The sequence below is a fragment of the Saimiri boliviensis genome, chromosome 1 (genome assembly GCF_048565385.1).
Source record: "Saimiri boliviensis isolate mSaiBol1 chromosome 1, mSaiBol1.pri, whole genome shotgun sequence".
NCBI classification, from domain to species: Eukaryota; Metazoa; Chordata; class Mammalia; order Primates; family Cebidae; genus Saimiri; species Saimiri boliviensis.
The window spans coordinates 262,215,543-262,237,016 of NC_133449.1; the positions used below are offsets into that span (position 1 = coordinate 262,215,543).

Sequence of the window (21,474 nt, forward strand, 5' to 3'; positions counted from 1 at the left end):
ATAGATTTATAAAATGCTATTTAAAAACTAGTTTTAACATTAAAAATACACTAATGGAAACATAAAATTTGATTTTCTCTTTTAAAAAGGATTTTTATGTAACATTAAAAGATAACAAAAGGTTTTTGTTTACCTTTTAAGTAAACTACGAAAGAAAAAGGGGAGCAGGGAAAGAAAAGACAGTCAGTTGGTTTCATACTATCTTCATTTGGTTTTGTTTGGAAAGTTGAGTCTCTTCTCTATCAGAATAATGCTTTTTCCTTTTTTTGAGGATCCTTGGGTAAAGATGGCAGAGTGCAGTTACAGCTTTTCACGGACTACATTCAGCTCTCTAGTAAACTTGTCCAGATTAAATATGCTTTGTTTCCTATAGCTGGAGGTGCCCTGTCAGTGGGAATTAAAGCTGCAAATGGTGTGTTATTAGCAACTGAGAAAAAGCAGAAATCCATTCTGTATGATGAGTGAAGTGTATACAAAATGGAACCAATGACCAAGTATATAGATTTGGTGTACGGTGGCATGGGCCAAGGTTACAAAGTGCTTGTGAACAGAGCTCAAAAACTAGTTCAACAATGCTGTCTTGTATACCAAGAACCTATTCCCACAGCTTAACTGGTACAGAGAGTAGCTTCTGTGATGTAAGAATGTACTCAGGGGGTGTTTGTTCATTTGGAGTTTCTTTATTTATTTGTGGTTGGAATGAGAGATGACCATATTTATTTCAGTCAGATCCAACTAGAGCTTACTTTGCCTGCAAAGCTACAGCAATGAGAAAGAACTAAGTGGATGGGAAAACTTTCCTTGAGGAAAGACATGATGAAGATTTGGAACTTGAAGCTGGCATTCATACAGCTACAGCTAGTGCTCGACTTACAACCACGATTGGTTCTGACAGACCGGTCGTAACATGATTTGGTCATAAGTTGAGTAGGCTATATGTACAGTACTGTGAAATGATGTTATAAAAATCTTTAAGTCATATTTTATCATAATTTTCTTTCATTATTGTTGTATATCATAATTTTCTTTGTTCATTTTATGCCATTTGTATCATCTCTACATCATTTTGTTTCTTATTTTTACATTTGTCAGGTTTAAGTAAAACACTGCATTACCAGTACAACTGGTTTAATATTTGCAAAACATACAAAATTACAAAATACAGGTGCATACAAAAATACAAAATACAGGTGTAAAAAATGGTAGTGCTACTGGAAGCTGGTCCACACTGTCGTACGCCCAGCTGGGCAATGTTTGTGCTGCCAGACGCGGAACAGTTGTGGCTAGCAATTGTGGTCGTAAAGTCAAATGGTCATAAGTTGCATAGGTCGTAAGTCGATCAATACCTGTATCTTAATCCTAAAGGAAAGCTTTGAAGGGTAAATGACAGAGGATAACATAGAAGTTGGAATCTGCAATGCAACTGAATTTAGGAGGCTTACTCCAACTGAAGTTAAGGATTACTTGGCTGCCATAGCATAACAATGAAGTGACTGAAAAATCCAGAATTTCAGATTATCTACTTAAACATGTTTAAAGTATGTTTTGTTTTGCAGAATTTTTGCATACTTATTTCTACTTGGTTGAAATTGACTGTTTTTAAAATGAAAGTTATATATCCTAATAAATTGCTAAACTCACTTTCTGGCCTTTTAGGAGTTGCTAAAATTTTAAGTTATTTTCTGCTTTTTGTCATAGTTGATTTCTGAAGACTATATTGCAAAGCAGAGTGATGAAATCATTTTTTAGTTGTCAAGTAATTTTGTTAAGTCAAATCTTATTCCTCTCTTCACTACCAGATGTTGCCTGTGTTTCCATAAAGCAAAATGCTGATTTTGGCAAAAACATCACTGCTTCTAGAGCTGGGGGGATCTGCACACTTTCACAAATTCATGGGACAAAAAAAGAAGCATAGGTGCTTTTAGATGCCGTTAGGTATTGGTCAGTGAAATCCTAAGGTGCTCTATGAGATTGTACTGCGGCTATGAAGAGTGGTAAGCTCAACAGGTCTCCATGGGAGATACACTATGTAAGTAAATAAACAATAGTTTTCTGGTTCAAAATAAGTTGGAATTATCATTTTGGCTAATGAGTGACTTATGGTAACCTAAGATTCTATTTTGTAATATCCAATGTTATTAAACCTTTACTATTTAACAAACATTTCAAAATCAAGCTCTAGATTATCATGCAAAATCAGCCAATATTAAAATGATTTAAATAAACAGTTTGGATAAACTCCATGGTCTGGGTCATATTACCTATGATAATCCTTTAGTTATCAGTGCTATGCACCTAAATTGGAAAAACAACTGATATTCAAGAGGACCTAAGTTCAATGTCAAGCATGGACTTTTGAAGAACCAGGACAGCCACTTTGTCCTCCCTGAGTCTTTAAAACTTTTGTTATTAAAGGTTCTGCATTCCATGACTCATACGGAAAAGACAAAGTGATCCAAATTAAATATGTTGATGTGGTGACTTATAAGTTGCAGAAATCGTTTAAAACCAGTGTTTGATTCCATATTCCTGGGAAAACAATCAAAGTGTAATGTACATTTGGCTTCCTGATGGGCCATTTAAACATTTATAAAGGGAGTTCATTCAATTGTCATTTTCAGTACATGTTTACTGATTATATAAAGGTTTCCCATGCAAGAGGGCTGATGTTATAACAGTAGATTATTATGCTGTGGTATATTTTCACCAGGTAAAGAAAGCTTTTTATGGTTCACTGAGGACAATCCTTTCACAGTTTAGAACCCAAAGATTGGATCTTCTTCTGATGAAAACATCAGAGAAAGACGGTCTTTGCCATTCACACTACAGCAAAACTTTGGAGCCCTGAACCTTGAATTCATAATCTCACAACTGAGAAGGGTCTCTCCACACTCCTAGAACTGTACACCCATTGGAAACCTTAAGGTAAAAATAACTAGAAAAGTTTCTCCCCAGAGGAAGATGGCATCCTTGATATGAACAGCTTTTCCCATGATCATGGAACAAGACTTCTACTATCACAAGACTCTTACCTTGGAATATTTTTTCTTTGTTTATGCCTTTATGAAAAGCAGAAATAAAAGGGCATCTATTATGTGCACTTATAGAGTATACTTTTATTTGTGAAGGATTTTACAGCAAGTCTTATACATGAATAACCTTATACTTTAATAGATAAAAGATGAAGGGCAAGTGAGAAATTTGGTGGTACATACATTGGCCCATAATCAGTCAAAACTCCTCTTAACCCACATCATGAATTAAAGAGAACATTGGCAAGAGGCCTTCACTCTTCTAGAAAGACATTTTTTGTTAGGTCCTTCTTCCACGGTTTAGAATAAAAAAGGTAATAATTAGAAATGTTGCCTTCACAATAGGTTCTACAGCAAATTCTACTTTAAAGGCTATCATTACCCAATAGACTTTAAATTCTTTTTGAAAGTTATGCTAAATAATACAATTGGCTAAACAGAAAAGAAACTATGCAGCTGCTGACACTTGTGGCCTATGGAGAAATACATCAAATGTAGATTATAAAAATTAACTTGTAGGGGATTAATAAAAAGGACACTTAGTCGAGTGAGTAGACTCTTCATCTAGCTCATTTTTTAATCTATTTGATTTTAAGTGGTTTGCATTATGAGGACTTTGGGTAAGGCACATACTCTAAACCAGGCGTCCCCAAACTTTTTACTGAGGGGGCCAGTTTACTGTCCCTCAAACCATTGGAGGGCCGCCACATACTGTGCTCCTCTCACTGAGCACCAATGAAAGAGGTGCCCCTTCCTGAAGTGCAGTGGGGGGCCGGATAAATGGCCTCAGGGGGCCGCATGCGGCCCGCGGCTGTAGTTTGGGGATGCCTGCTCTAAACTCTTGGTAATATCCTCCTAGTAGCCATAGTAATAGTCTCCCTGGTGCACTGTATTCTCTCAAAAGGTTTTAAATGTTTGCATGCAGCCACTTCTATAATGTCAAATGGTCTCTCTTCAACTGGAATGACAAAGGCTGAAAGAAATGTGTGACATGAGGACACCATAACCTATGTATGACATGCTGAGACTGGAAACCCAAAATGATAGTAGCTGAGAGCCTTAGGTTCTCAGCTAAGCATCATTAAGCTGGCATTAAGGCCTTACGGTTTTAATTACACTCTCAGCTAAGTAAGAACCTGACCAAAAAGAGGGAAGTTTTTTAAAACAAAATTATGAGAGCCCATTATTTTGGACTGAGCTCATGCATTAGGCCCCAAAAACCCAAACCAAAATAAAATGGAGGCATTTGTACTAAATGTGACATAACCAAACTAAGGCTTTAAGAAATACATAAATCCTAGAACAGATCAGGTTTTATTTTTCTCCTGTACACAGGACGTTCCAGCATAAGGATGTACTCTCTACTCAGTCCTTATTCTCTCCTTGCAAAATTCACTGTTCTACTATTTCACAGTGAGTTTCAAAATCATATGAGTATATTCACAGTAGGCATAGTAACATCAATGACTAAGATTTTGGTATCTCAAAATTGAGAAAATACCAACATGGGGGAATTGTTAAAGCACACTAAATATGGCCTGAGAAAAACTCCACATTTCTATATTTGAGTCCTTGTGGATGAACTGTAACCTAGCTTAACAGTCAGACAAAATTGAAAATCGAACTTAATAGTATGCACCTATAACAATGGCTGAACGTTGACCTATCCCAGCAGCCACAGTTCAACCACTTATAGACTGCTGAATGTTCAAACTGCATTCAAATAAGGCAAAAATGAAGCTTAACCAATCTCACTGTTTCTATACCTCACTTCCAATTCCTCACTTTACCTTTTTTGTCCATAAATTTGTTCTGACCACAAGGACCATGACGCACCTATGGAGTCTCTGAATCTGCTGTGATTCTGGGGGCTGCCCAATTCACGAATTGTTCATTGCTCAATTAAAATCCTTTTAATTGATTTGGCTGAAGTTTTTATTTTATCAGTGGAAATATGTTATCTAAATGGAAGCCATCAAAACTAAGACAAAACAAGAAAGCTAAGGGCCTTGTACAACTGCTATACAATGTATAAGGAAAATATGTACCTTTACTCTGATACACAATATGAAAATAAGTAAAGCAAGATTAGTGGAGATGATAAAACTGACTCTACATACTTCTCACTTGGTCAATACAGATAATGACCAGGGTCTATCTAGTTTCCCAAACAAATTGATTTGCTTTCTTATGCGCAAATTATGACTAAAATGTAGTAATGGGGTGGAAAAGCAAACTTTTTCTGTCCATTTCTCACATGAATTGAAATCTGAGCTGTGGTAAATGTGGAGTAGCTTTCTAATGGTTTATGTAATGAATTACTTAGATGACTGCATAGAGTACCTCTAATTCGTTATATCTGAAATCACAAACCCAATTCTAGAGTTTGTGAGCAGTCTAGTTTCCAGTGAGGAAGGAGTTGAACACCTTAGTGTTGCCAGCATTATAATACTAGCAAAACACTTGTGTAATATACATTGTGTGCCAGGTACCATGTTGAACATGAATATGTATATATTGACTTACTATTCAAATTCATGAAGTTAACACTATTATCTGCATTTTATAGATTTGAAAACTGAAATATGGATAGCAAAAGTAACTTGCCCACAGTCATAAATCTACTATAGCACAGAGCTGGGATTTCAAATTTAGACAGGCTGGTTTCAAAGTTGAGGCTCTCAACTACTGTACCATTTGCCGCTTCTATATCATACTGCTTCCATATTATGTCAACTCCTTTGGTCTTGCTCTTAACTTTTGGCCTATAGTATACTGCTCTTTCCTAGTTACTACTACCAGTATTGATAATAGTATGCTATTTTATTATTAAAATGATAAATTTAAATGTGAAAAACCTTTTAAATTTAAATATATAGGTTAATTGATCATTATAACGTTGAAATGGAGAGGTCAAAGTGAGCATTGTTATGCTACACAGATGAGAAACTGCAACTCAGTGCTTTACCCAGAGTCATCCAATTAGGAACATGTAATGCCAAGACTAGAATCCAGGTCTTCTGATTGCAAGCACAGGGCTCACTGACCACACTGTACCTCTTTCTTACAGTATGGCTTTGTTAGTGCCGGTTTTCTCTCTGAGGACCTGCCTCTTCCTCTTAGTCTCTGCCTTTACACAGAGACTGCTCACTCCTTCATGGGGTATCTGCCCTCACCCATGGCAGGCATATCAAAGATAATCACCTCAGAATTAAATATAACATTTGTTCAGGAGATGTGCCCAGACAGCAGCAGGGGTCACTTTGTTTTATTTCCTGTTCATCTTTGCATTCTTAGCCATGCTGTGCTCTTCCTGTTTATTCTGTCATTTCACGGTTTGTGAGGAATTTGATTGATTAGTTTTAATTAGTGTTCTTGTTTCTTAGAAAAGGCCCCAACCTTCTTTCATTGCAAAATTAATAAATACTAGGAAGGAGAGGCTTCTAATAGCATTTGAGCCCTGCCAGGTTTTTACTGGGTCTCATGATCCATTAGCTTTTTCCTTATAAGAACCTTCTTCATCAAAAGTTGCTAATAATTCTGATTTATTTTGTTGTTTCTAAAAATCCAAGTCTTAGCAATTAACTTTTATTTCAAAGCAAAATATAACTATGATGAACATTATCAGATTTTAAAATTTGGTTTAACCGCTACAAGATAGACAGCTTATGGTTTGACATGTTTCTTATGTTTTAGTAATATCATTCAACTGCTTATTCTGGCTAATGAATTTGTTGGCAATGCAAAAGAGGATAAATGGATATTACATGTTGCATAAAGCAAAGAAATCAGGCAATGAATGAGCAGAAAAGTGTGATTGGTCAGTGGTTGCAAAAAAGCCCATTTGCAATTCCTACATGCATTTGTCTCTGAAGACTTCAGCATGTCTCGAATACTTAAAGGATCCTGACCTTTGGTGTCTAGCTTTGTGAGTTACCTCTTTCCATACAGATTTAATGTAATATAGTCTCTCCTTAACAATATTTTGGTCAAACCATATACGGTATGGTTTGGCTCTGTGTCCCCACACAAATCTCATGTCAAATTGTAATCCCCATGTGTCAGGGGAGGAACCTAGTGGGAAGTGATTGGATCACAGGGGTGGATTTCCTCCATGTTGTTCTTCTGATAGTGAGTTCTTACAAGATCTGATGATTTAAGAGTGTGGCACTTCCCTCTTTGCTCTCTTTTTCCTGCTGCCATGTAAGATGTGCCTTGCTTCCCCTTCTCCTTTGGCCATGACTGTAAGTCTCCTGAGGCTTCCCCAGCCATGTAGAACTGTGAGTCAATTAAAACTATTTTCTTTGTAAGTTACCCAGTCTTGGGTATTTCTTTATAGCAGTGTGAAAATATGCTAATACAATATATGACACATTTTAATAATTTGTCAGGAGCTCAGAAAGGACCACAAAATTTTAAGAACTCTGAGAAAAATAAAACTAAAAAATAAGTAAAACTAATTCCTAGAGTGCACAGAATAAATTAATAACAACAAATACAGATCAATAGTATTCAATTGACAACTTAACTGTCTTCACATCATTTCAGAGAAGCTGGCCTGATATCTAAAATTATTTAACTTTTATCTGTAATCCCAGTGCATTCAAAGACCAAGATGGGAGGATCCTTAAAGGCCAGGAGCTTGAAATTGGATTGTGCAACAAAGTGAGACCTCATTTCTACAAAAAATAAAAAGAAGTTAGCCAGTGTGATGGGGCATATCAGTGGTCCCAACTATTTGGGAGGCTGAGGCATGAGGGTCACTTGAGCTCAGGAGTTTGAGGCTGTAGTGAATTATGATCATACTACTATACTCCAGCCTGGGCAACAGAATGAGATTCTGTATCAGAAAAACCCAAACAATGATTTAAGAGACTATAATTGTTGCCTCCATGATGTACTCTGAAGCTGATAATAAAATATCATGGTTTTCATTCAATATGTCATAATCAGAAATCTCTATAAAAATACATCTTAAAATATAATGTTTATGACCACTAGGGTATAGAAGCCAGGGCATAGACACGTAGGTAGATAGTGCATTCGTCCCTTGAAAGACTACTCTAGTTCTTCACTTATACATTCACATCTTGCACAAGTAGAGTGGGTTTTTATTCTGCTTTAGATTATGAAATTTACATTCCGTTGTGTAACATGTTATTTCCTTATATCATTTGCAAATCCAGTATTTTGCCTGACCTGTATTTTCGTCCATTTTAAGTTGGTTGTCTACCCATCTATAAAGTTATTCCTCTATCTTTAGTTCTTATCAAATCTGTCTTTTCTATTTGATGCTGTTTTTAATTATTCTTTTCTAATTTTCTTCAGCTTTTCTCTGTGCCAATAAGTATCTGATCTAAAATTCAGTAAATGTTCCACCGTAAATTGGTGCTGTTTTCAAATACACTTAATTTTCTGGAAGTTAATTCAATAGTTAACTCTTTATTTACATACTATTGTCTCAGACAAATGCTTTTCCCCCTAGTTTCCCTAGATGGTGCGAACAAATTTTCCCTCTCTCAAAATCTTGTAGAGTGATTGTTCTCTTTTCTGGTTGCTGACTTTCTTTGCAGCTGAGATTCCCTGTGAGATGTCTACTAACCATTAGTAGAAAACTGGCAATTTTTATTACTTAACATAGTTAACAATTGTTCAGATACTTCAATTTACCTCAGCTGATGAAAGAGGACCATTCCATGAATTTTGTGGAACAGCACTCAGAATGTGAGTATGACCATTCCATAACTGTAGTGGGATAGCACTGAGAGTGTGAGTTTACCAATTCCAGTTTTATTCTAAACTGAGTCTCTGTATGATTTCATGACTTTAAAGAATCAGTTGCTAAGATACTCCTTGTCAAACAATCCAACAATTCAATGGGGGGAAAATAGTCTTTTCCTTTTTTTTTTTTTTTTTTTTTTTTTTTTTGCCAAGTCTCTCCAGTCAAAACAGGTGAACTGCTCCAAATAAAAATATAAAAAATTATGAATCCATGAACTCTTAACCCCTAAAATAATGTGGAAATATTTTGATCTGTGACTTCCCAGGGAGAGGATTTTGTACCCTTATTATGATTGTCAGCACCTTGCACAGTGCCTGACACATTGCTAAGTCTGAGTAAATATGAGTTAACTGACTTATGAATAAGTTATCCTAAAAATGATTCCCTCATTATTAAAAAAGGGTCCAGGAATGACCAGAATCACACTTTTTTTTCTTTGAAATTTCCTCTCTAAAAACCTTAGTTTCTCCTTTTTGATTTTCTGAGGAGGTAACTACTGGAAATTCTGAATATTTCATGTTTCTTGACTTTTCTTTCATATTTTCTAATTCTTTATCTCTTTATGATATATTCTGGAAAATTCTTTTATATTACTTGCTGGAAAACTAATCAATTCAGTCTCGTAACTCACCAATCCACTTTCAGCTGTGTATTTTCCCTGTTATTCATATTATTTAAATGTTTTAATTTTAATACTATTTTCCCATGCTATTTATTTTTTACCACTAGTCTGATGTTATTCCTTAGATTTGATGACCTGTTTTTGCTTATTGCTCATCTGGGGATTCCTAATGGCTTCTGTTCCATGAACATTCCTGTTCTTGATTTTGAATGTAGTTGTGGATTGAAAAGATAATTAGATGTCATTTTTATAAATTCAAGATGTTCAGGCTTGAGGTAAATGATACATGTGTGCCTACCCTCTTTAGGTAGAAGTCCTTACTTTTTTCTCCAAGTGTCCTTTGAAGTCAGTGACCACTCATTTAAAGAATAGTATTTCTCATTATATTGTCAAAATCTTATAGAAATGTTGTTAGGTCTAGAAAAAAATAAAACCCATAAAAACGAAATCACACTATTAAATGTTTCAATTTGTGCTTTCGATAGATTTCTTTTTATTGAATGAGACTTTCCAATTTCTTGTATGTTCAACTCATGGTATGGAAGCAGGAGATATCCAGGAACTGAGAAGACACACCTAAGGTTAAATTCTTGGAGGAGGACATTGTAATGTGATTTGAAAGGAAACAACATTCTTTTTAGCAAATTGCTATCTGAAACTTATGCTCTTAGAGCTGGGAGAACAAGGCATAGAACTGGAGACAGCTATTAGAAGGAAATTGACTTTCTCAGTGTATACTGTCTGTGATTATTATTATTTTTGCCACTGTTATTATTTTGATACAAGGTCTAGCTCTATTGCCCAGGATGGAGTGCAGTGGTGTGATCCTGGCTCACTGCCACCTCCTCCTCCCAGGCTCAAGTCATCCGCCTACCTCAGCGTCCTGAGCAGCCGGGACTATAGGCATGTGCCACCATGAGCAGCTAATTTTTGTATTTTTAGTAGAAATGATGTTTTGCCATGTTGCCTAGTCTGGTCTCAATCTCCTGACCTCATGTGATCCTCCTGCCTCAGTCTCCCAAAATGCTGTGATTACAGCACAAGCCACTGTGCCTGACCCTGTTTTATTTTTCAGGCAGCCAAAGAAAAGACGATCAGGAAACTGTGGCAGAAGACCACCCCAAAGCCCTTTCTTCCCTTTCTACTTTCTGTTTCTCTATCTTATACCAGAATGAGAGTTAGAAAGAATAGCTGTAAGGAAGCTAGAAAAATTCCTAAGGGACAGGAAACTCGGAGCTTGCTAGTCACTAGGTAAATAAGCACCACTCTGTTTAAAGAAGTGAAGGTTAAAATATTTTGGTCTAGGAGAGAATGCTAAAAGAAGTGGCGCATTGGGAAGGAGTTAGTAGGATGAAATATGGGTGTGTGTCATGTGGGGTGCCATAGACGGGCTGGGGAGTGGGTATCCCTCCAGTGGGAGGAATTAGACTGTTGTGAAAAGTCCTTCTTGATTTCACCCCTTTCCCAAGCTCTCTGTAGTTGAAATGTGCACTTTAAACCACTGTCAATAGTTGATTGAAGCTAATTTGTGTATGTGTTCACATGGCAAAAAGAAGGAATAGACCATGTCTTCCTCCTACACCTGGGCAACAGCAGACAACTAAGACATTTTCAGTTTGTTCATTGATGAGGATGGAGTCAGCAGGAGAACTTTTTTATCTTATTGGGCTAAAAAACACACTTTTCTCTTTCCCTGTGGCACTTTCATCCTCAACTGTTTGCTTAGTTTCCTTCTACCCTTCACGCCTCAGCTGAGGAGCCTCTCCCTTCAAAAAGGCTTCCTTCAGCTTAGGTACTGTTTCCTCCCTTTTCTCACTTTCCCTTTTCCACATTTAGCATGGCATTCTGTATTACCTCCATCCAGCACTGGTTACATTGCCTTGCAATTGTCTGTTTATGGTACTTATCCTGAGAGTGAAGCAAGAGAGTAAAAACTGTGTGTTTCCATTAAATGTACAATTGTACTTGAGACATCTAGCTCTGTGCCTGGAATATAGCAAGGACTCAGTTTGCATTGCTGTTTGTATCTACCATTAATGGGCTAAATAATAATAGATAATACTTGTATAGTGACTACATGTGCCAGACTGAGTTCTAGAAACTTCAAATATATTAACTCATGTATATATATATATATATATATATATATATGTGTGTGTGTGTGTGTGTGTGTGTGTGTGTGTGTGTGTGTTCATTTAAAGAAGACCTAAGGCTCTGAAACAATTCTAATATAAGCATAAACAAACATCCTCCTAAGAATGACTTCAGACGTCAGAAAGCAGCCAGGTTTATGAGAACTATACTTGCATGTCAAAGGACAATTGTTTTTCTGTAATGAGGTCAAAGGAAATCATTTGCCAAATAAGATGCAAGAAGTGAAACAGGCTTAGGTTTTCAAATAATGTTCTTGACAAAGAGGGTGGATGTTGTAGTTTAATTGTTCACCTGACAGAGATGCAACCAAGAGGTCAATAGATCTGTAGAATCATATTTCTAAATGGTAGTTTCTTTCTGCATTACTAAAATAATCCTTGGCAAGCAAACTATTTATCTTCCGGGTATAACTGAATTCCATGAAATCTTTGCATTTCTTCTGCCCTTCTTTCAGTTATACAGTGCATCTGAGAGTGTGAAGACAGCCACATTTAACCTGGGCATGGGCAATGCCTTGTAACGGAAGGTGAGGAATTTGTCTTATAGTGTAAGTTTGTCTATCAGCTAACATGGTGAGCTTGGCCAAATCACTTAACTTCTTTGTGCCTCAATGCATCACTTGATATGTCATCCTCAATGACAAAACTAGAGCTCGATTTTTTTACCTCAACTCTTCCGCCCCCACTTTCAACTGCTCTGTGAGAAAGATCAGAAGTTCCACCTTAAGTGTCTTTTAGTGGCAGATCTGTAACCAATCCAACCTCAGAAACCATGAGCTCCAAATTGTTGTCAGTGGTCAAATAGTAGAGATAAAGATATATCCATTTAAGTGATTTTTGGAGGTTGGGCTACTTCTCAGGTGAAAATGGCGTGATGTATTATTAGGATGTTTTCAGTTAAAGCCACAGAAATCAACTCAACCTTTCTCATACCATCCATGCACTTTTAATAGGTTTCACATAACTTTCATAGGTAAGGTAGGCATTAATCTTGGTATACAAAGTCTCTAACTCCTCTGAGATTCTATTGGTTTTGTTCTCTTCCATGTGTTAGTTTCATCTTTGGGTTGGCTGAAAGATGGAGGTAGTACTTCAGACATCTTATTTAAATATGAACATGTCTGGAGGAAGGAGAGTCCATTCCTCCTGTTTTTCCTCCCCTCAGGAATGGAGACTATTCTCTGAAGTACTCCAGCTAACTCGTATCTGATTGGCTGGAATTGTATCAAATGTCTATTCCTAAGCCAATCACTGGCAAGGAGAATAGATTGCCATGATTGGCTCAGATTCTGACAGTCTTTGCCAGTTTATTAGTTGGTTTCCTGACATGACAAAATCTTAGAATTCCCTATTCGGCCAATTCTGGTGATGTCACCATAGCTTTCTGATTTGCTTAAATAAATCGAGATTTATTCTTGGAGCTGGGGATGCCCAGAGTTATCTTTAGAAGAGACAGATATCCAGATAAATAAGGTTTAGTGAGGAGGAATGGCAACAATGTTCACTAGAGTCACTATGGAAGATGATTATAAAACAAGAGGCAGCATGGAGCAGAGATTGTGGTTATAGAGTGTTCTCGTGCTACTGAAGCAAACAGAGAGGGCTGCAGAGTCTCTGGAGAGGAACAGTCTGAGTTTTCAAATGTTCTTTACCATTCTCTGGGTATATGAATTTGAGGAAATTAATTTTGCCATATCTTAGTCTCATAACCACAATAAGATAGAGATAATTTCCCCATTTTGGAACTGATGCTAAAGTAAAATAAGAAATGTCAGAGGGAGCTTGGCACCTCAGAGATAATTGCCATTATTGTAAGAAAGACAGAATGTTTGAAGCATATAGTAGATGAGATAACACTGAGGTCTAAAGCGAAGAGTAAAGCCAGGAAGAAGGATGGTGGGGAGGGGCTGGAGATGCAAGTTTAAACAGGAGGTTGGGGAAGATGACATGTGAGCAAAGAACTGAAACAGGTGAGTGAGTAAGGCACATGGCATTCTGGAGGAGGAGACTTCCAGGCAGAGGGAAACAGCCAGTGTGAAAGTTCTGGTACTGGAGCACGCCTGGAAAGTTCAGAGAAAAGAAATGAGGACAGTGTGACTGGAAAGAGAACAAAGCAAAAATCAGGAGAAGGTGAGGTTGGAAAGCTGACAGGTAAGACTGTGTGTGGGAACTCATTGGCTTTGCACATTTTCAGGATGATAGATGTCACTCTGAATGATTTTGAGCAGAAGTAAAATGATTTTCACTACTTTTCGGTTGTCATTCTTTTGACATTCTGCCTGCATTCCTTCAGACGGACATTGGCATCTCTTATTCCAGACCCTGTGTCCTAGTTACTCTTTCAAAATTTTTTATCTTTGTCCCTCTGGGCTGCATTTTGAGAAGTTTCTCAGGGCTATCTTCTATTCATTAATTCCTTCTTTGTCAAATACTAGATTAATCTAAATTTTTGTGTGTGTTTCATTATTTTAAGAAGTTTGGGTTTTTTTTTTATGTACTCATTCTTTTTATTTTCCTGTCACAATTTATTATTCCCTTTAAAGAAATTTTCTTCTTATTTCTCTGAATATTCCAAATTATTTTTATAAAATTTTAGGCAGAATATTATTTGAATATTACTCACTCAAAGGGTATTGTTATTCCCACTGTGATTTTTTTTGCAGCCATATTTAGCACAAATTTTCTTCCTATGGTATGCAGTCTCCCTCCGGAGTGGAATGATTTTATCTTCTGTCTTTTCTCTTTTGCGCTCATCTCCTCTTCGTCCAGTAGTATTCTTTGTTGTCTTCATCTAGCCCTCTGGATCCCTAGTCTGGAATCAGGTGTTTGGATGTGTTGTTCCTCATGCTTTGTTGTGATGCTGGAAATAATAAATATCCAGTCTGAGAGCCAGTTCCTGAGTGTGGTGCGATACTTTGTAAACCAGCTTTGCTGATTCCACCGTGTATAAAGTCTTGGGTCTAGGATGAAAGGAATTTATTACCATTTTCTTAAGAGCAATAAGCAGAAGGAACTACTTCCATCCCAGCACCTGGCTTCAAGCAGTGGGACTGGATCCTGTCCCTTGTCTAGCACAGACTTTTTAGTCTTCCTTACTTGCAGTCACTTCTACCTGTTTCCTAATCATAGATCCTACAGGTTCTGGGGTTTAGCCATGTTTCCTGCTTTTTGTTTCTGTTCCAACTATAGCCCATAATGATGTTTTTGTTTTTAAGCCTATGCATATAGTTTAAATTTTCTTTTCTTAGAGTTCTCCATAGTTGTTTTGGAGGAAAAGTAAGATGTCACAGTATGAAGTTAATTCACTGGAATTTTCAAATTGATTTTCAGTTAGAAATTGAGAATGCTATTTGTGTCAGTAGGTTTTGTAATCATGGCCAAATCAATTAACTAGTCATAATTTTCTTACCTGGATATCTTAGTCTGCTTGGACTGCCATAACAATATACCATGAACTGAGTGGCTTAAAGCCCAGATGTCTATTTCTAACAGTTCTGGGCACTGCGAAGTCCAAGTTTCAGGTGTTGGCAGATTTGGCTTTTGGTGAGGGCCATCTTGCTGGCTTGCAGATGGCCACTTGAAGAAGGCATTGTGGCTCATGTGACCTCCTCTTTGTGCTAGTGCAGAGAGAGAGAGAGAGAGAGAGAGAGAGAGAGAGAGAGAGAGAGAGAGAAACTCTAATGAGAAAAACTCTAATGTCTCTTCTTCTTATAAGGACATTAATCACACCATGAGGGCACCACCCTCATGACCTCATCCAAACCTAATTATTTCCCAAAGGCTCCACCACAGGCTCCACCACAAATATCATCATACTGGGAGTTAGGGCTTCAGTGAATACATTAATTTTGGGGTGCCAGAAATATGCAGTCCATCACACTAGATCAAATACTATGTTATTGTTTCCCAGTTTGCTTCATAATCATGGTTCATGCAATTTCAATAGGATATTGATCAAGAATGCCTCACTTAAATTAGTATGGGAACTCTGAGTTAAACCAGATCAAATAGATTTTTTCTTTGAAGTTCTTCTCAATAAGATGCTGCCTTAAACATGCACATGTATATTGTGAATTACCTACAAAGAGATTAAATATGCATAATCTCTTAAATCCATCTGAATATGGTATTTTTTTCATGCCATGCTTACTAATATCTCCCAGAAAATTATTTCAAGGAAGACAATTTATAGAATGCTAATACTAACCAAAGAAAAATGTGTATTTATGTAAATACATATGAAATTACATGTATATATAACTTTATGTATATATATATTTTTTTCTAAGTACCTAGAAAAAATATTCTTTTATACAGACTGTCCTTGACTTATGATTGTTTGACTTGTGGCTTTTTTGACTTACAGTGATACAATGATACACATTTAGTAGAAATAGTACTTCAGGTACTGATACAACCCTTCTATTTTTCACTTTCAGTACAGTATTCAATAAATTACATGAGATATTCAATACTTTTTTTACAAAATTGGCTTTGGATTACATGATTTTGCTCAACTGTAGGCTAATTAACCATTCCGAGCACATCTGAGGTAGGATAAACTATGATTAATAGACTAAGTGTTTTAAATGCGTTTTTCACTTACAATAATTTTGACTTATGATGGGTGTGTCAGACTGTAACCCATTGTAAGTCAAGGAACATCTGAGTATACATACATACATACATACATATATGCATACATACATATGTGTGTGTGTTTGTGTGTGTTATACTATTGTGACATATAGATAATTAGCACCAACAAATAGCATAATACTATGAATAAGAAAGTCATTAAAAAGTATTTTTTTTAAAACCAAGTGGAAAGTTCGAATATAGAACAATAGAATATTAGAATGAAGGAGATTTTTTTCATATAGAATTGAGTGCTTTTCAATTTTTAAAAGCTTTTCTCAGACTACATTTTGTATAAAATTTCTCTCTGTTTGTCTATATGATAGAGTTGTGCTGTTTGCAGTGGTTAAAGAAATGGAGTCTCCACCCTTCTTTCTTGAGTAAACCCTAAGGCCCTCTCAGGAACCTCTAAGGCACTGTATGCCTGGCTTGAGTTTCACCATTTGATGCCTAATTTTAACAGCAGAGAAGTCAGACACTACAAAGTTAAGTATTTCTCAATGTCTGCTAGCTAATTGGGGCCAGCAGCCGGACTAGAATCCAGATTTTTTATGTTGGGAGTACATTCCCCCTCACACTGGTTTTCCATCTTTTCCAAATCTCCAAATTATTTTGCTAAATGAAATCTTGTGCAGAAATTCAACATGTGAAACAGAAGTAAAGTAGAACTCTTCTGGTTGAAGGAGGAGGATTAAGGGTATCAAGAGGAAGGGTCAAAGGCCTTGTGTGCCACCTCCAGTCCCCGTTCATTGGCCCTTAGTGGTTCAGAGACATATTGTTTAAAAATGATACATTAAACCAGGCAGAAACAATACATTCAGGCCTTTAAACAGGGATGACACCATTAATACACTTCATGAAAGGTAATATTCTGATACTCTTACCCCTTATCAGAGATCATGGGTCAACAGCTAGAACAATCAACATTTTTTTTTTCATTTAGCAAAGAGATTGTCCTTTGTGAAAGAACAAAACGGCAAAATTTGCTTTTATTTTAAAAGAAGAGACTAAAGAGTTTCTATAAACCTTACCAAATGAGCTGGCATTAGTTGCCAAATCAGAAGCAGAAAGAATCCAGCCTCAGGGCCCCAGGGCACAAACTTCTAGAACTCTGGTCATAACATCTGTGATTCAGGTTTGTGAATCAGCCCCTTTCTCTGGTTTCCATTAATGACAACAGACTTTCAGGAGAAAGGCAGTGACATTGTTCAGAACAGCGTCTCTCATTTGGGTGCTCAGCAGTATGATGAAAGCATATGTAAATATTTCTCATCAGTAGCAAAATCATGCTTTTATCCTTATCAAGTTCTGCCAAATTATTCACACTAAGTTGAGCATGAGTAACACATAACATTCTGTTGGTTTTCTGCCTTCTGTTACTCCTATTTGGAGAGAGAATATGAGCTTAGAAATCTAATTATGCTGCACTGACCAAGTGAGATGAGAGAGGTACCCCAGAGCAAGGACTTTTCCTTCAAACTCAGCTCCAAGATAGGCGATGGGACACTAACTCCTGCTGGAGGGTGGATTTTGCCCTGGCCTGCTGAGGGGTTTCATGGTGATTTTTAAGAATCTTTTCTTCTAAGAAGATTAAACAGTAAACATTAAGCTTTGGTTATTAGAAGTTACATTCAGAGAGAGAGAGAGAGAGAGAGAGAGAGAGAGAGAGAGACAGAGAGACAGACAGAGAGACAGACACAGACAGAGAGAGAGAGAGGCTAAGAATAGTTAAATACCTCTGTAGGGATTTGTTTTACTTTTGCTTTTATATAGAATTTTTAATTAGAAGACCTGCATTTAAAGCTATTCACTTCTCGTTTAATATTCTACTAAGTTATTCTGTAGAACACAGAGGTACTTTCTGATATTTATAAAAATGGCTCTCACTAGATTCTCATCTCCATGCCTTCCATTGTTTAGAAGTTGTGGGCAACTAGATCTATTAGTCATTAATTGATGGATTGATTATTTGTTTTGAAAAATATATGGGACACATACTATGTATCAGACATTGTACTAGTATCTGGGGCAGAGCAGTGAACAAGAGAGACACAGTCCCTGCTTTCAGTGAGCTTTAAGTCTATTTATAATACTATATTCTATTAATTCACATTTATTAGTACGTGCAACTTTAACTTTAGTACTTTGAAGCAAAGATTTTTTTACTCACAAATTCTTGAAACCTGCAATACGCACGATATGCAATGAAAGCGTTAGGAGTTGAGTAATAATGCCTTTAGAGGTATCAATTGCTGCAGGAGACGATGGCAGTCAAAGAAAGTGCAATGAGGATAGAGAACACCACCCAAGAATCAGAAATTCATTTGTATTTATTTCTGGAATGCATATGAAACTATTTTTAAAGGTAGTAACTTCACGGTGGCTCAAGCCTGTAATCCCAGCACTTTGGGAGGCCGAGGCGGGTGGATCACGAGGTCGAGAGATCGAGACCATCCTGGTCAACATGGTGAAACCCCGTCTCTACTAAAAATACAAAAAATTAGCTGGGCATGGTGGCACGTGCCTGTAATCCCAGCTACTCAGGAGGCTGAGGCAGGAGAATTGCCTGAACCCAGGAGGCGGAGGTTGCGGTGAGCCGAGATCGCGCCATTGCACTCCAGCCTGGGTAACAAGAGCGAAACTCTGTCTCAAAAAAAAAAAAAAAAAAAAAAAAAAAAAAAAAAAAAAAAAGGTAGTAACTTGTTCTCATTAGGGACATATGCTTTACTTTATTGAATATTAATTATATTTTGATTAGGCTATATGTAGTCACTCCAGAAGCCAATGTTGAGTATTGGGAAAATCTATTTAAAACTCAGAAGATGAAGTGTTACTTATTTTTTTTTTAAAGTGGGAGCGTGATAGCAGAATTGGACCCTTTCTTATTACATGTAGAGGATTGTATATTAGATCCACCGGTGATGGCACCAGGCCCTGTGTCTCTCCTAAGTAAAACTTCTTTGTTCATAGCTCATAGGGCAGGTATACCACGTGACCCCATAGTCTTCTCTACCCAAATCCAGAGATTAGCCAATTGTCTCCAGTGTGTCCTGGTACAAAAAGATATACAGGCCAATCAGACTTTTTTCATGTAGACCAAATTAGGAATTCAGAGAGAAATGAGAGGTATGTCAAAGGACATATAGAGAGCATTAATGATATATGCTTGGTGTCATAAGTCAAGGTCAAGCTGGAGTTGGACAAAAGTAGAAAATATCAAAGGAGAAACAAGAACACCTATGAAGGTAAAAGGGAAAAAAAAACCCAGGAAACTGGTGATGGGCAGAAAAAGGCAAGCAGAAATATTAGTGACATATCACTGTAGGGCAGCCATGAAGTCTGGAAACAGTATTTTATTGTACATTTTAATGCAGTATCAGTGAAGTATATATTTGCATTGGTTACATTTATAGACTTGAAATTCAGCCTGTAGGTGAACATTCAGTAGCCTGGCTCTGCTGTGGATCCCACTCAAGTTGTCTGACTTTTCCTGTATTCCAGTGCATTTGTATTCACCATGTAGCATCTTGCCATCCCCAATATTTCTGGGGATAACTAAAGTGTATCTTTTTTGCTTTCAACCAGAAGATGCTAACTGAACTAGACTCTTTGAGGGCAAAGCACATTTCCTAACATAGGTTTATATACTATTTTTGGCTGGGGAGATTTTTCGTGTCTGTGTCTTACCTTCTGTAATCTATGCTCCTGAGACTTCTAAAAACTTACATTTGTCTTAAGTGCTGTGCATCTATCAGCTCTTTTCTTTGTGTAAATATTTCTACCATGACATAAACTGCAGTGTTTGATTAAAGCCATTGATTTGTACTTGCAGAGCAGAAAACAAACCATTCAGTTTACTTCAGTCAAATCTAATACTAACTCTAATACCATGCTTGCCAAAACTTCCATTAAAGACATATGCCTTGACTCATTGATTCCAATAATAGGGAAAAGCACCATTCCCCAGCAGCTGGAGATTTGATATTGCTTTTGAGGGAAAAAAAAAAGATCCTGCCAAAATATTTATATAGCTTGAGAACTCTAGAAGCCTCTTAGTAGCAGGATTCTATGATTTCTAGTAGCACAGGAATTGCTAGTTCTTGAGGAAGTCTAAATTGGCTCATAGTGAGAACACGGATGAGACAAGTAACAGAATAAAAGTTAAAGTAGTAATGTTGGGAATCACAGACATCTAGAAGAGACACACACACACACACAAAAACAAATCTCAGACTAAGAATAGTATTATCATTGAACCCAAACTTAATACTTAGATTCTCAGTAGCCGAGGCAAGGTGGAAATTAGATGATGATTACTTCTTATTATCTAACTACAAGATGCACCACATTCTACCTGGCTAAAGAAACCTTAATCTTTTCCTGGTCCATTGATTAGAGGTGAATGTATTATGACATCCTTATGTATTATGACAGCATTGAATATTATGAACTTCAACCTGTATGTTAGTAACCATATCTATAAATACAGCCAAGCAGATAATTATGTACTAGTGTTTTCCTTTTTACTAAAAGTTCTTACAGATTACATGTTCAGTGTTTTTATTTTTATTTTTTTACCTCAGCCCTTGATGACAGTCATAAACTTTTTTTTTTTTTTTTTAGACGGAGTTTCGCTCTTGTTACCCAGGCTGGAGTGCAATGGCGCAATCTCGGCTCACCGCAACCTCCGCCTCCTGGGCTCAGGCAATTCTCCTGCCTCAGCCTCCTAAGTAGCTGGGATAACAGGCACGCGCCACCACGCCCAGCTAGTTTTTTGTATTTTTTTAGTAGAGACAGGGTTTCACTATGTTGACCAGGATGGTCTCGATCTCTCGACCTCGTGATCCACCTGCCTCGGCCTCCCAAAGTTCTGGGATTACAGGCTTGAGCCACCGCGCCCGGCCGACAGTCAAAAACTTTAAATGATAATTATGTAAAGACAAATTTACAGAGGCCTGGGGTAGACGTTGAGCGGCATTTTCAAGATACATACCTGTCATGTATGCACGGGATGAAACTTTGACCCTAGGCCTTGCTTGCACTCCCAGATTTAACTTTGACATTCTCACATACGCTTCTACCATTCATTTCTATTGACCCATCTGCAGCTGCCTTGAAGGTGTCATGTTGCCGTTTGCTTTCTTGCCCTTTCATTTAGCCTGCGTTTATCTGGAACACCTCGATAGCCATTCAATTTTCTGTAACTTTTTCTTATTTTAACTCTAGCACTGCCTACTGCCTAGGAGG

At 37.1% G+C, this 21,474-nt stretch overlaps 1 pseudogene; it reads left to right on the forward strand.

Moving 5' to 3' along the window:
* Positions 1-286: 286 nt before the first annotated feature.
* LOC101033039 (proteasome subunit alpha type-2-like) lies at positions 287-1,482 on the forward strand (annotated as a pseudogene).
* The last annotated feature ends 19,992 nt before the right edge of the window (positions 1,483-21,474 follow it).